Source organism: Lissotriton vulgaris, unplaced genomic scaffold, assembly GCF_964263255.1.
Source record: "Lissotriton vulgaris unplaced genomic scaffold, aLisVul1.2 SCAFFOLD_1088, whole genome shotgun sequence".
Lineage (NCBI taxonomy): Eukaryota > Metazoa > Chordata > Amphibia > Caudata > Salamandridae > Lissotriton > Lissotriton vulgaris.
In genome coordinates this window covers 157,370-173,923 of record NW_028251602.1, presented here as the reverse complement: position 1 = coordinate 173,923, position 16,554 = coordinate 157,370, and the positions used below count along the sequence as shown (strand labels likewise).

Genomic DNA, 16,554 nt, shown 5'->3' with positions numbered 1-16,554 from the left:
CATATCTGTGCATTGGCTGCCCTAGTCGGCTGAGGTACTTCATTTACTACACACCGCTATGTCCTTGCATCAAAGTTTGGTGAAACACAACACATGAGTGATACACTCAATCGCTTTAGAACATAGCTAAAGCAACATGCATCTCAGCAATCCAGAAAAGTCCATATTCTAACCGTATGTGTGATCTTAGACACCGAGTGATCAGTATGTGGGTGCTGATGTTTTGTCTTAACTTCTTTACAGTGTGGGACTTTCCCCAAAATAGGAATGAGTAGATTTTGGTTCCTTAGTTTGTGTATGCAAAGGGCACCTAGGACCTGCAAAACATGTTATAAGTAATGTCGGTCTCTTCAGGAAAGCAGAATAGACACTTATCAGTGCCAGTCTCCTTGATCTTAACGATGTCGCCACTGTGTTGTAATTACAGCAGCTTAGTCTAGTGAGGCCACCCAAAGTATACCCTGGGAGGTTTCAAAGTATTGGCCACCCTAGGCTGGGTATGTTTTTTGCACTATAACACACCACGTAGGTGGCCTTAACAAATACATTGCAAGTCTTCCTGAGATTACACGACTGTGTAAAGAACTCGTCAGCCTTGTTCCTTAATATGGTCACCACTTTTTGGAACCAGCCTTATCCTTAGAAATATATAGTAGGGTATACCTTCTGCCATATATAATGGTTTCTCCAGGAATGAGCACAAAACAAGCACTAAAGAACTTACAGAGGACGATTACTCTGACGTAAACAAAAGTGTTATCCCACCTGGAGCACAATAGGTGTCAATTTTAGAAATGGCAATCTGAACAGATGTGCCCAAACCATAAGTGTATAGGTTAAAAGTTGACAGGTGCCATGTCAAGTTTGGTCACTGCTGTACCACAAGTATGGTCTAATTACAGGTTAAATTAACAAATGGTATTTCCAAAGCAGTGTTAATCCACCTTGATATGGAGAACTCCACACTCACTGCCCCCTCCTTTGAGGTGAAATCATTTCCACTTTCCTCTGTGGTTACCACCTTGTCAATATTGTAATGACAAGCTGCCATTGTTACCTAAAATCTGGTACGCGGGGGATATCAGTAAAGGCACGTGTTGCCCCTTTGAAACAAACACTTGAAACCGCAAATACGAATAGAAAAACTAGTATGTTGGAACGGTCTGTACTACAGCAAAAAGAGCAGCACTTACTGAACATTAATAGTGGATGAATGACACAGGTTGTTCAGTAAAGCTCAAAGAAAATATCACAATATGTTACAGAGGCAGGAAAGACTGACTTGTATGCTTAGTGACCAGGTAACCCCATGCCTGCGAGCACACAATGCCCCACTCCGGCGCATTGGGAATTTTTTTTTTTTTTTCGGGTGTGATTGCTCAACTGGATCAACACAACTGAAAAATGCGTTTAACTTTTTTTTATTTTATACGTTTTTCTATAGCGTGGACTTTACCCGAAGGTGTCAGAGCGCTTCACAATAGGAACAGTAATGATACATGAGGAGAAAATTACAAGTGAACAAATTACACAAAAGCAAACGATAAGTTACATGAAGCAAAAGTGACAATTGTGAGCAAACAAAATACAAGACGTAGCACACGGTGCATTACAGGAGGAAAAAGTGACATGTGTGCAAGTTACAAAAGCGTACAAAGTACAAATAGAGGTAAAATACTGCAATAAATGGAGGACACTCAAACACAAGAACAAACGTTAGGTAGGCAATGGTGGCACTTGAGCAGGTATCGAAAGCAAACAAAATGTAAGCGGTAGCAAACAGTGTGTTACAAGAGAAAAGTGTCGTGTGCAGGTTACAAAGGACCTCCGCAACCAATGCACCTCTTTTCCGCCCAAACCTCCTACACTCCCATGACGCCACACAGGCCTCCCCCCTCCTACTTCCCTGCCGACGTGTTCCGCACATTTCTCCCTCTAAATTTGTCCCTAATTCCTCTCCCTCTTGCAACACCAACAATGACAACTCTCCCTTAACCCCCAATTCATTTACTCCCGCTCCCAACCTCCACCTTTCCCCACCTGTGAACCCCACCCCCAACACACCCCCTGTCCTCCCACCTCTCCCTGCCGTCCACCACCAATTCCACCCCCCCTTATTTCAATCGAGCCACCCAACCTTCCGTGCTCTGCCTCTTTCTCACTGGAAAATACGCTAGGCTCTCTGATCACCTCCATCTCTCAGCTGACAGCTGCCATTTCACTTTTATGCTCTAAGATCCCCACCCCTCCATGCACCTCTACCCCCTCGCAACTTCCCCAGAGATGCACCTCGCCCCCTCACCCCAATACAGCCAAGCTCAACCCTTCGTCTGCAAGCGTCGTTAACTCACACAAGCCCTTGAACGCCACCTTTCTTCAACAGGCATACCCTAGCAACCCCACTGTCTACACTATTCCGACAATCACCTCTGTCAGAACAAAGCGTCCACCTAAACCCTCCCGAGCACCTCCGCAAATGTACAATATCCCGATCACCCTTCAGAGCCCAAGTGCCCCCGTCACCAAAACAGTCTTGACAGAGCTGCGCTGTATGCTTCACAACTGCAGATCTGCAGTAAAACACAAACTTGAAATCTCCGACACCATCACCCTTCACAAACTTGACATGCTCTTCCTCACAGAGACCTGGTTCAAAGATACCTCTCACTCTATATTTGATCTCCTATTACCCACAGGTTATTCCATATTTAGGAATGACAGAACTGAAAACACGGGGGGAGGTGTTGCAGTCATCTTCAGAAACGCCCTCCAACTTAAGGCGTCTCCTAGCAGCTCCTCCCACACCTTTGAATGCCTTTCTCTTGAGCTTCAATTGCAACACCGTTCACCGCTCAGATTCCATATCATTTACCGCCCGCCTTGTAGCAGTAGCTCTTCGTTTATAGAAGATCTCAAAGACTTCATCAGCGACCAATACTCTCAAAGTGACAATCAGACCATCGTGGGTGACTTCAATCTCCACTGGGGCGCACCACAAGACTCCTCTGCGAACTCACTGGCCACCTTCCTCTCGGCAAATGATCTTATCCAACACTGCACTGAACCAACCCACTCTAAGGGCGCAATCCTGGACCTTGTTATTTCTAAAGCAGGCATGCTTTCTACTACTACCCCTATTCATGTAGATTGGTCTGACCACCACCTCATCCCATTCTCTCTTCAACTTTCACACCCTATAACTCTTGGCCAACCCAAGAGGGCCATCTCCTGGTTCCATGATGCCAAAAACATTGATGTCGGTCCCCTCTGTGAATCAGCTTTGCTTTCACTTCCAAGGCTAGACCCGAACATAGCTGTTGACGATCTCACCTCCCAATGCCTCACAGTTCTTGAAGCTGAAATTAATAACGTCGCTCCACTCAAAAGCAAAAGGATAAGGCCCACTCCCTCAGCACCTTGGTTCAACAAATCCCTTTATGAGGAAAGGAAGCAGCTAAGATTCCTGGAGAAGCAATGGAGGCAATTGCCTTCCACTGACAATTTAGCCTTGCTTCGCACAGCAAGATCCAAATACCACAAGCACATCTTCCTTGAGAAAGCGACGCACTTCAAAACCCTCCTTGATTCCGCCAAAAATAGACCCAAAAAACTATTCGATCTCATCAAGACTCCGAGCTGCTCTCCCCCAACCTCCAAGGTGGAGGATTCTACAAAGAGAGCAGCGGATTTCGCTAATTTCTTCGATGGAAAGGTGAAATCACTTGTGGATCAGGTTGCTCATCCTACACCTCCAGAGGAGCGCAAATCCTTAGCCATTTGGCAGAGCTTTGACCCCATATCTGAAGATGCCCTTCTCAAATGCATACGCGAAACAAAGCCCTCCAACCATTCGCTTGACCCTATCCCCAATGCCATTGCCTTTGACTTCTATACCCATTCCCTCTCCTACTGGACCACTCTGATCAACCTCTCCCTCTGGCAAGGCTCCCTTCCTGTCCCCTTCAAAACTGGGCAGGTCACCCCTCTGCTGAAAAAGCCCACTGCTGATGCGAATGACCTCAATAACTACCGCCCCATCACTAACCTTCCCTTTCTTGCAAAGATAACGGAAAGATGTGTAGCCAAACAACTCTCTCGTCATATCAAGGACAATGATCTTCTTGACAATTGTCAGTCCGGCTTCATCCAAAACTGCAGCACTGAAACGGCCCTACTGCAAGTGGTTGATGATGCGCTGAGGATACTCGACTCAGGGGGGGTCCTGTCTGCTAATTCTCCTTGACCTCTCCGCAGCCTTCGACACTGTTAATCACAACACCTTCCTCAATATTCTTCAACAGAGAATGGGCATGGAGGGCACTGTGCTTAAATGGTTTGCATCCTTCCTCTCTGACAGATCTCAAATGATCAAAATAGCGAACAGTCTTTCGTCTCCTGTGGCGGTGGGTCAAGGTGTTCCCCAAGGCTCTATACTTGCACCCACACTGTTCAATCTCTACTTAGAACCACTGGGAAACATCCTAAGCAAATCCGGGATTCACTATCATCTCTATGCAGATGACACTCAACTCTACCTCAAGGTTGCCTCAACTCATGATCTCTCCATCCTAAAATCTACTCTTGACTCCATTCAAAACTGGATGTCATCTCATCAATTAATTCTGAATCCCTCCAAAACTGAATTCCTCCTCTTCTCCTCCTCACTCTCTCCTCCCCCGGTTCAATCATGGATGGATCAGATGAATCTACTAAACAACAAACCCATCATTGTCGACAGCGCAAAATCTCTTGGTGTCATTCTAGACAAAAAACTCAATCTAACTCCCCACATCAATTCTATTGCAAAATCTGCTCGCTACCAACTGCGCCTTCTTTGGGGAATCCGTCGCTTCTTCCCGGAGCAGGACCTTATAACCCTGGTGCAATCGCTGGTCCTCTCCAGACTAGACTACTGCAATTCTCTTCTTACTGGCCTCCCCAAATCTCACCTGTCCCCACTTAAGTCTGTCTTCCATTCAGCAGCTCGTTTCATCTATGGGGCCAAAAGAAGCGATCACATCACACCGTTGTTATCCACCCTCCGCTGGCTTCCCTTCGAGGCTAGAGCTATCTACAAGACCGCTTGTATCACCCACAAAGCCTTGCACTCCTCCTCTCCCCGCTACCTGGTGAATAAACTGAAACTCTCTGGAGGCTCTAGACCTTCACGCAATGCCGAGAATCTACTGCTTGAACCTCCCACTTTCAAGAAGGAAAGAACAATGGCCCAATCCTTTTCAGGCAACGCAGTGAGAATCTGGAACTCGTTTCAGCCTGAGCTCCGGACCACCGCCTCCTCCCAGGCCTTCAAAAGGGACCTCAAAGTTCTCCTCCTCCAGAGACACCTCCAAAAGTAATTCACGTCCTCTTGCTATTCGGAGGAAGACTTCCCACTACTGATATTTTCTACTTTCCATGACCATGGGAGTGCCTTCCCAGTGTTTTCCTGTGGTGGGAGTGTCTGCCTTTTTGCAGTATTCTCCATGTACTTGTGTTCGGTGCCCTTTTGTAACATGCATACAAACAACACTTTGCCCTTGTAACACACGGTTGCTACCTCTCACATGTTTTTACCTTTGATACTTGCACAAGTGCCACCTTGCCTACGTAACGCCTGTTCTTGTGCCTAGCACTTATTGCAGTATTATACCTCAAATTATACTCTGTTTTCTCTTATAACTGCCCACTTGTCACTTTTCCTCTTGTGCACTTTTGACTACCTCATGTATTTTGGTTGTTCACAATTTTTACTACCTCAAGTATTTTGTTTGCTCACAATTGTCATTATTACCTTTACTACCTCATGTATTTTTGGTTGCTCACAATTTTTACTACCTCATGTTTTTTGTTTGCTCACAATTGTCACTATTACCTTATGTAAGTAACGTATGTTTTAGTAATCTGCTCTTCTGTAATGTTTCTCATTATGTTTCATTTCTGTTCCTAATGTGAAGCGCTCTGACGCCTTCGGGTAAAGTCCGCGCTATATAAAAATGCATAAATAAATAAATAAATAAAAAAGAAGAGCACCAGACACAGGTACAGGGCTAATGCTGCAATAAATGGAGGATAAGCCCCTGCCTCAAGCACTGCGTCCTCACACAGCAGCTGCCCTTCCATACTTTGAACCCCTGCCTCAAGCACTGCAGATGCCGCGCAGTCACTGCCCTCCTTAAAGGCTGCCCTTCCATGCTTTGAACCCCCCCTGCCATTATATATTTCGCAGTAGAGAGGCCTACTCCACGTGCCAGCGCTCCCTGTCTCTGATTGGCTGTCTTCGGCCGGAAGGGAGTGATTCTCTTCCGACTTTTGAAAAGAGCTGCCTGGTAGCGCTTACCTTGAAGTCCGGAAGCTCCACTCCCTCCTCACAATGACTGGTGCCGCTTCCAGGCCGTGGCTGATGTCGTCCAGTCCCACGGTCCGGACACCATTGGCGTCAAGGCCCCACTGTACCCGGAATCTACCGCCTGGCTTTGTTTACATCCAAAGCCGTTGGTCTGCCTCCTATGTTGATTGGTGCAGTTACACGCACAGGATGACAAACCATTGGTCGCAGAATATGCCACTTGCCCGGCAGGAAGGACGTTCATAGCAGCGATTGGTTAGAGCCAGTGTACGTCATTGCAGTGGGCGAAGATTAACGCACGACGGCACCTCATTGGCTCCTGTTTTAAATATGGCTGCGTCTTCGCTTCCGCGTTCCAATAGGATGGGATTTGTAGTTTTGCGTTTCAATGCTGTGCTCCTCTCTTTGGAAATCCCAGACACGTGACCTAACAAGCAGAAGCTGTCTAATGATGTGGAAGTCGACACAGAATGCCTAGTTCAAAGCTGCCAAGGGTTCAGATTGCTGTGTGTGATATTTTCACAATTTCAGTGCAAATAAGAGTGACATTTAAATGACTATGAGTGACACTTTCTTATGAGCAAAATCAAGATATGAAGACGAGGGAAACATAGAAATACCAGAAATTACACCCATCTGAGCAACAAGAAACTCCAAGAAATGTTTAAAATACAGCAAACACCAGAAATCCAGAGGCACTGTGGGACCCGACTGTACCACTTTACCACTCAGGATGTGAGAGGTCATATGTCGCCCTTCGCCCACGACACAGGAGTCAGAGCTAACCCTTTCACATCCTTCTTTATTCCCTGCCAGGATGTAACTGGTTTACAGACTAGATTCTTGTTCCTGTTCCTGTTTCCGCTTCTTCCTCTTCCTGTCTGCCTGCTTTGTCCCGAGGCAGAGTCAGGCATGACGACATGACATCTCCCCCTTTTGTACAAAGTCCTACTACTTCCTACATTTCTTCAACAAGCCGCCTAGGTCTTCTTACTTGACGTCTTGGACGGCTCTCCTGTTCTGGCGTTTGACTATGTTGACTGGAGCTGCTGACAATTCTTGGAGAGTTGTGATGATGTGGATCGTTGTTATCACTTTGACTAGCTGAGTCGCTCGATACTTGACTCGAGGAGGTTCCTCGGTGGTTTGAGGGAGTGTATCTCTTAAAATGCGATATGTTTCTTGTTATTTGCTTGTGGTCAGCTTTTGCTGTGATCATGGTTCCCTTCCTTTTGTAAACCTGCAGTGGAAGCTCGAGGTATCGGCTATCTGCTTTTGTTCGCCGGTCACTTTGTACTATGACCCAGTCTCCTTCTTGGATGTCGACGTCCTTGGCGTGCCGGCGTCGGTCTGCGTACTTCTTCATTTTCTGTTTCTTCTCTCTGTCTATTTCGACCAGAGTGTTGTGATCAACAGTGATGGTCCGTGATTGGGACGTCATGTTTATTGTGGGTAGTCGAGTGCGGGGTGCTCTCCCCAGCATTATTGTGGCTGGGCACTGATTCGTGGTGTTGTGCGGAGTGGTCCGGTAGGCCCTCAGCACCTCATTCAGGGTCTGCTGGATGTCTCGGTGTGTTAGTTCCGCTTGCCGGATTGCCTTCTTCAGTGTCCCCATGAATCGCTCCACCATGCCGTTGGCTTGTGGCCATAATGGAGTGATTTTCTGGTGTTTAAAATTGAGGTGTTTCGCAAAGTCTGTAAACTCATGGCCGTTGAACGGGGGTCCATTATCAGATTTAACTCTTGAAGGAATGCCCCATGCTGCAAAGATTTCATCTAGTATGGGGATGACTGCTGTTGCTCTGGTAGATGGTATCATGTGCGCAAAAGGGAATCTTGAGTACTCATCCATGATGACCATGATGTACTGTCCTGATTGCAGTGGTCCAAAGAAGTCAACTGCGACTTGTTGCCACACAGAGAAGGGAACCAGACTCGTTCTCTCAAGGTCTTCTTCGTGGCGTTTATGCCTCTGTGGCCTTCGTGGGCCAGGTTGATTCCTTGGCGCAGCTTGTGTGGGATCACAATTCTCCCCCCTCTCAAGAGGAGTCCATTGTCACTGATGGAAAGGCTGTGAGATCACGGAGGTGTGCATCCGAGCCTTGAGGTGTATTTTTGACATGTCGCCAGGAGTTCGCACGTATGTGGGCCATGACTGCTTGTATGAGTGGGTCCAGGGCGGATGCTTCTTGAATGGCCTCAAGAGGAACTGTAGGAGGGCATGCTGCATCGATGACAAAATGGATATAGTCGTCAGCTAGGGAATGTGCAGTCGTGGCACTGGACAGGGGGTGCCAAGACATGTAATCAGCTGTATTTTCAGCTTTGCCAGGCTTGTGGACGATGGTGTATATGTAGTCTTGGAGACGCAACCCCCATCGCTCAATGCGTGGCGGCATCTTGGCGTTAGGATTGCCAAATATGGTGATCAATGCCTGGTGGTCAGTGACGATGGTGAAGTGTTTGCCATATACAAACAGGTGGAAGTGTTCGCACGCCCATACCACGGCCAAGCTTTCTTTCTCTGGCTGGGAGTATGCTTTCTCCGTATCCGTGAGGCTGCGGCTGGCGTATGCGATAATATGGCGTTGATCAGAATGTTCACGATATTGAGCCAAGATGGCGCCCAGGCCCACAGGACTGGCGTCGACGGTGATCTCTGTTCTCTTGTTCGTGTCAAAATAGGCAAGATTGATGGCTGAACCAACAGCCTGTTTGATTTCCATGAAGGCTTGCTCGCATGCTTGTGACCACTCAAAAGGTTGTCCTTGGCGCGTGAGTTCTCGAAGTGGGTAGCTGATGGTGGCGTAATCGCGGATGTAGCGTGCGCAATAACTCGCCATCCCGAGGAAAGAGCGGAGATCACTCACGTCTCGGGGTGTCAGCAAGTGCAGCTACCTTGTCAGTATCTGGTTTCATCCCTTCGCTTGAGAAGATGTGTCCGTAGAATTTCAGAGTGTTTTTGTGGAACTCACACTTGTTGGCATTGAGCGTCAAGTTTGCATTCAGTAGCGCGTGGCATACTCTGTCCAATGCAGTGTCGTGTTCGATTTGATCTTTACCGAATACTAGCAGGTCGTCACTATAATTGAATGCATTGGGGATCCCTTGAATGACTCGCCGGATGGCTTCCTGGAAAATTTCGGCGGCTGACGAAATGCCAAAGTTCAAGCGTTTGTAACGGAACAGGCCTTGGTGCGTGGTGAATGTTGTAATGTACCTTGATTGTTCATGGAGCTCTAGCTGGTGGTAACCTTTGTTAAGGTCAAGTTTGGAAAATATTGTAGCGCCGTTGAGTCTCGTAATCATGTCACTTATGTGTGGCCCCGGGTGGCGCTCTCGCTCGATGGCGGTGTTGGGTGCACGCATATCCACACATAGTCTGACTTTATTGTCCTGTCCTTTCTTCGGGACCACCACGACTGGGGACACCCAGGGGGTGGGCCCTGATGTGCGTTCAATGATGTCCGTTTGTAGGAGATATTGGAGCTCGTCATCAACGGCTTGCTGTAGGTGGAAGGGCACTTTCCTGTGATGCTGGGCAATGGGTGTTATACGTTCGTCAATGTGTAACTTCACCTTGAAGTGGTTTAGTTTCCCCAGGCCCTTGAAGAGATTTGGGAACTTCGCCACGATGTCAGGGGCATCTTCAGTCATGTACAGCAGTTCTACTAGTTTCAGTCTTTCGGCTGTTGGCAAGCTAAGCAGACAGTCAGCGACATCACGTCCCTCTACCACATGGACGTATGCTGGAACTTTCCTGTCCTTGAAAATCAGTGTGGTGTGAAAACGACCTAGACAAGGTAAATTCTGACTGCAAACGCACTTTTCCCCCTCCTGAGGCCGAAGCCGGGAGGTCTCTTGCCTTTCCACTTTATTTTTAGCTGTTTTTAAAATCGAATTGTGTACTTTTCATTTTGGCTACATCTGAGCAGTATTGCGTGTGCTGTGTCCCCCTGCGCTCAGTAGCGCTTCAGATCCCTTTCACCCCCTCCCCTCTTGCTCCGGTCCTGCTCTCGGCCGAGTGTTGACGCCGAGAGCAGAGCACCGGTTTTGGCGGCCATCTTGGGTCGGGTTGTGGTTCGTGACGCGATTGGCAGCGTCATAAAAGGGACGCTAGGGTGAGTGCTGGTAATTCTGACTGCAAACGCACTTTTTCCCCCTCCTGAGGCGGAAGCCGGGAGGTCTCTTGCCTTTCCACTTTATTTTTAGCTGTTTTTAAAATCGAATTGTGTACTTTTCATTTTGGCTACATCTGAGCAGTATTTCGTGTGCTGTGTCCCCCTGCGCTCAGTAGCGCTTCAGATCCCTTTCACCCCCTCCCCTCTTGCTCCGGTCCTGCTCTCGGCCGAGTGTTGACGCCGAGAGCAGAGCACCGGTTTTGGCGGCCATCTTGGGTCGGGTTGTGGTTCGTGACGCGATTGGCAGCGTCATAAAAACGGGCAGGGATGTCTCCGCGCAGCGGACGTGCCGGATCTGCGCCGGAGTCGTGCCAGAGTCCTGCCCGTCTGCGCCCGTCCGTGACACGGCAGCGACCGGCGCAGCGGCAGACTCTGGCCATAGGCTTACTTACTCTGCAACGGATTTATTATCCTATAACGTGAATACTACGTTCTGTCGGCCTGTCTTTCCAGGCCGCTACAAAGGTAAATGTCGCTGTCCTGGTTGTGGATGGTACCCTAACATCTACCGGGTTTCTGAGGGACCCCACTTACTTCCCGTAAATAATTTTAAGTGTTTATTGTTAAATACCCGCTCTTTGCATAGACACGCTCTGGACATTTTTGAGCTATTGACCATTGAGAACCCACTTTGTCTAATGCTTACAGAAACCTGGCTCATTGAGTCTTCTAACCCTGATATTGCGGCAGCCATTCCTCCCGACTATATAGTCTAAAGACAGGATAGGGCACTGGGTAAAGGTGGGGGTGTGGCTCTTGTAGTTCAAAGATCCTTTGCCTGTGCAATCATTCCTTCCTCACCGATTTCTGGTTGCGAATCCCTCGCCTTTTCTATTCCACTTTCCCCACACCAATCATTCTCAGGGTTCTTAGTTTATAGACCTCCTGGTCTGCGTGGTTCCTTCTTTGATGAGCTTCAATCAGCTATTTCCACTCTATGCCTGAAGGTGGAACACTGCATAATGCTCGGGGATTTTAACATTCACATGGATGTCGAGTCGGACAGTGAAGCTATTAAAATCACGGACATCACTGCTCCCCTTGGTCTAACTCCTTACATCTCTAGTGCAACTCATGATAAGGGCCACACTCTTGACCAAGTGTTCTCCACCATTCCCCTCATTATGTCCCGTCCCACTCCTGTTTTGTGGTCTGACCACTCCTTGATCAGTTTTCTTATTCAAGGTAGAAGCAAAATCTCTTCTTCTAACTCTGACCAACTGAGGCACCCCAGTAGACCTTTTCATAAAATTACTCAGGAGAGCCTTGTTCAAGCATATCAAGAACATCCCTGTATCCTATCCGGCCATCTCGAAAGAGACCTTGAAACTTTTCAGAAATGGCTTACGGAAAGGCTTGATGATCTTGCTCCTCTTTCTACGCCTCGCTCATCCATCAAGCGTAGCTCGGCTCCTTGGTTCTCTAAATCACTGACTCTTGCTAGGCGTAACTGTAAGTTAGCCGAAAGACTCTGGCGGAAACAGTATGATCAGGAAGCTAAGTCCGCTTACAAAGCATCTATCAAATCTTATCATGCGGCTATCCTAGAGGCCAAAAAGAATTATTTCGCCAACAGAATTGAAGCTGCGTCAAACTCGTGTAAAGACATTTTTTCCATCGTCAAAGAGTTTGTTTCTCCTAAATCGAGTTCAGTCCAGCATAAGTTTTCTGAACCTTGGGTAAAGGAGCTGGCCATCTTTTTTAATATGAAAATCAAACTCATCCAAGAATCCTTTCCTCCAGCTGTCCCCAATGTACCTATGATTGATTCAAGTATGTTGTCTTTTCCATCTGATACTTGCCCCATTCTATCGGAGTTTCCACCTTTATCGGAATCCACTTCTTTGGATCTCCTACTCAGAATCAAATCAGGCTCTCCGCTTGACCCCTGTCCGGCAAGTTTTCTAGCTAGGAATGCTAAGATTCTAAATTCCCTGATCTACCCTGTCTTGAACTCATCCTTGTCCAGCGGCATGGTTCCGCCAGCCTGGAAGAAGGCAATGGTTGTTCCTCTAATAAAAAAACCAGGCCTTGATCCAGAGATACACGCGAACTATAGGCCCATATCTCTCCTGCCCAGTTTGGCTAAGATCGTCGAGAAGCACGTCCACTCTGTGCTTTCTTCCTTCTTGGAAGATCAGGGGTTACTCCACTCTACCCAATCTGGCTTCCGCTCCAATTTGAGCACTGAGACCGCTCTTTTGGAAGTAAACGAAGCCATTAAGGAAGTTCTCGACGCAGGGGGAAGAGCTATGCTGGTGATGTTGGATCTGTCGGCGGCCTTCGACACCGTCCCGCATGAGGCCCTCTTGAGAAGACTTCACGAGATTGGTCTCCGTGGGACGGTGTTGAGCTGGTTGAGATCTTACCTAGCGGGTCGTCGACAAGTGGTCTGGGCCCCGCCGTACTCCGCGGAGGTGCCGCCTATGGATGTTGGAGTCCCACAAGGGTCGGTGCTGAGCCCGACCCTTTTTAACATCTTTATGACTCCACTGGCGGTACTTGCGGAGTCCATGGGTGCCCAGATCATATCATACGCTGACGACACCCAGCTTCTCTTCACCTGCAAGAAGGGCATGGAGTTTGACGGGGAGAGCATCCGTGGTTGCCTGGGGGCTGTCTTCGACTGGTTTCAGTGAAGCAGCCTCAAATGCAACCCTGATAAATCTGAGGTGCTCTTCTTCGGCTGTCAAGTAGATCCACCGTGGCAGGAATGGTGGCCGGTGTGTATGTCACCCCCTTCCTCTTCCTCTGTGGTTGCTAAAAACTTGGGGATCAAAATAGACAACACCCTTTCACTGAAAACACAGATCACAGGTCTCACCAGCACCTGTTTTGGTCTGTTAAAAATGCTGCGAAAATTTCTTCCTCTGCTCCCTTTAGTCCACAGGATGCTGACGGTACAGGCTTTGATTTGTTCCAGGATTGACTACTCAAATGTCCTCTACCTGGGTTTACCGGACTACCTCCTGCATCAACTTCAGGTAGTTCAAAATTCCGCGGCAAGGGCTATCTTTGGCCTACCTCATCAAGCTCGGGCCTCAGAGCTGCTGTCTTCCCTTCATTGGCTCCCAGTAAAGAAGCGGATTACTTTCAAGGCTCTCACTCTAGCCCACAAGGCACTCCATTTGGTTGGGGCCTCGTACATTCAGAAATGGCTTCTTTTCTATAAACCCACCAGATCTCTCCGATCTGAATGTCTTGGCCTGGCAACGGTTCCTCCCATTAGGAGGGTCAGGATAGGTACACATCTTGCCCCTAAACTATGGAACTCCCTGCCTGTGGATCTGCGCCGTACTTCTAATCTGCTTGCCTTTAGAAAGGCCTTGAAAACTTGGCTGTACAAGCAGTAACTTGTTATGTTTGGGTTTTCTTCCATCTCCTTTCTCAGTTTGGGGTCAGAAAGCGCTGGGACACTCCCTGGAGTAGCCGTGCGCTATATAAGCAACCCCAATAACATAACATAACATAACATAGTGGTTTCCGAGACATCCATGTGAATATACGAACCGCTGCTGGCTCCAGTTTGGGTCGATGTTTCATGTTGTAGTACTCCAGCGCACAGATATAGTTTAGCGATGCTCCTGAGTCCAGGACGAACTTTGCTGGATGGTCTCCTATCATGATGTCTAGTTTGGGGTATCATTTCAAGCGGTCCGGGTCAGACACCATGCAGATGTATTCGTCACTGTCTTGCGACGCAGGTGTGTGTGATGATGAGTCACTGGACGTGGATCTGTGCGCTCGATGTGAGCTTGTCGTATGATGTCGAGAGTAATGCGTGCTCGTGGATCGGCTTCGCGATTGGTATGAGCTTGTTGATCGGTTACTTGATCTTGAGGAGCTGGATGAGTGTCTTTCTCTTCCCATTACAGCACGTGCGTGGTGTCGTGTGCTAGGTCGCGGGATGGGAGACCGGCGTGTTGATTGTCTGGCTTGGCATGCTACCTCAAAGTGATTGTCTTTCCCACAGCGGTGACATCGCTGGCCAATTGCTGGGCATTGTCCCGAATGGGGGTATTCTTGTCCACACCGATAGCATGCAGGTGTTGATTTGGTAGGTCTAGTATGTCGTGATTCTCGTCTGGGTGATGTTTTCCGAGCGTTATGGTGGTGTTTGCTCGATCTGTGTGAGTTTGTCACGGATCGGGTGGTCTTGCGTGTTTGTACCCGGAGGGCGTGTTCTTTATGATCGGGCTTGTGAGTTTCCATTCGCTTGGCATGATCTTCCGCTTGATCATTGATTCTTGTTAGTTCTTCGATCTCTTCTAAAGTGTATGGTTTCTTCAAGAGTCGCCTGCATAGTGATTCAGATTGACATCCATCGATGATGCGAAGTCGCAGTGCGTCTTCCGTCTTGAAATTCTCAAATTCACAGTATCGCGTCATCCTTTTAATACGCACGATGAAGTCGCCCATGTATTCTCCTTTTTCTTGGGTGGCCAGGTTGAACACATATCGCTCGTAGTCCACGTTGCGCTTGTGTAAGAATCGTCTATCAAGGGCAGCTTTTACTTCGTCATATGTGGCAGTTGCTGCGTCCGGCATCTCTTTGATGATTTGTGCTATCTCTTGGCCTGCTAGATTTCGCAGTGCAACCAGTTTACGTTTGGGATCTTGTACCAGGGAGCCCTCCATGTAATCTTCAAAGTCCTCACTCCAGGTTTTCCATGCGGGCCCCATGGTGTTGCCGGGCGTCAGCGGCTGTGGTTGTCGCATAAAAGGTGCCCCCACGGACGCCTGAGGCATCATGGCTGCGTTGGCTTGTGCTGCTGGGCCCGCTACCGCGTGTCTTCCAGAGGTACTGATAGGCTCGGTGTCAGACATGTGAGGCTTGGATATTAGTTTGGCTAATTGAGAGTTTTATCCACCCTTTGTTGTTTCTCCCCGCTTTCTCGTTGTTGCTGGGGCTTGTTGTAGTTGGGTATGTGTTTCTTTGCTTTTTCTTGCCCCTTTTAATTGTTGTAGGCTTGTTTTCCCGCTTTATTTGCTAGCCTTATGTTCTGGAGTAAGTTATGCCTGATTCTAAGATGGCCGCCGCGTTTGAGGCGTGAGTAGTTCAAGGGCCGGCGCCTGACCTAAAAATGGCCACCAGATGGGACGCTGTCTTCTTGGCCCAGACACTCTTGTCCACACGCTTGCAATTGCTGCCACAATCACGCTTTCTTTGCTTCTGTCTTTTATTTCACTGCAGCGGGACTCACCCTCGCATCTGCTCTCGTTTCTGTGTCTCCGCGAGTGGGCGGGGCATCCGCGCCTGCCGTGGCGCCGCTCGGTACTTGGGCTGCTCCGGGGATCAGTTGTCCGGTGATGCGTGTGCACTTTCCTTGCTCTGTGCACCTTGAGTGGCAGCGCGACGTCGTCTAGCCGGGTCGCGGCTCCGGGCAGTTTCTCGCGCCTTTCTAGGCAGCCGGTGCGGGAAACCGCTGACTCGTCGTTTGGGCCGCGACTCTGTTTGTGGGGTAATTGTAATCCCACCTTCGTCGCCAATGTCGCGCTTCGCCCGCATACAAATGACACAGGAGTCAGAGCTAACCTTTTCACATCCTTCTTTATTCCCTGCCAGGATGTAACTGGCTTACAGACTAGATTCTTGTTCCTGTTCCTGTTTCCGCTTCTTCCTCTTCCTGTCTGCCTGCTCTGTCCCGAGGCAGAGTCAGGCATGACGACATGACACCATAGGTACTGCCTGCAAATGACCTCATCTTCTATAACGCCCACCACAAGAACAGGGTAGATCTCCCATGGGTGGACTTAAGGAGAAGCACATGCTTCACCCTCTCCCTGCAAGAACTGATCAAGCTGTGCTGTACCCCCCACCCGTACCATGTGGCACTCAACGCCAGCTCCTGGCACAATGTCACCTCATTTCCTGTATCTCTGCAGAGCTACCCCTCAAGGTGTAAGGACCCAAAGTAAAATAAAGCTATTTAAAATTATGTATCGAAAACAATAGGACCAAAAGGTCTTACTTTGAAAGAAATCCTTTTAAATATTTATTTTTACAGAAAAGATCAACGTGTTTTA

At 48.4% G+C, this 16,554-nt stretch overlaps 1 protein-coding gene across 4 annotated transcripts in view; it reads right to left on the bottom strand.

Annotated features, from left to right (window-relative positions):
* LOC147662829 (uncharacterized) overlaps positions 1-6,579 on the bottom strand; it is an 86,435-nt gene extending 79,856 nt beyond the window's left edge. For 3 of the 4 annotated variants that reach the window (XM_086950877.1, XM_086950879.1, XM_086950878.1), the window contains exon 1: positions 6,338-6,579. The gene's annotated coding sequence lies outside the window, so the exon portion shown is untranslated. The remainder of the gene's footprint in view (positions 1-6,337) is intronic. The other variant, XM_086950876.1, reaches the window with a different exon arrangement.
* Between the last annotated feature and the right edge of the window lie 9,975 nt (positions 6,580-16,554).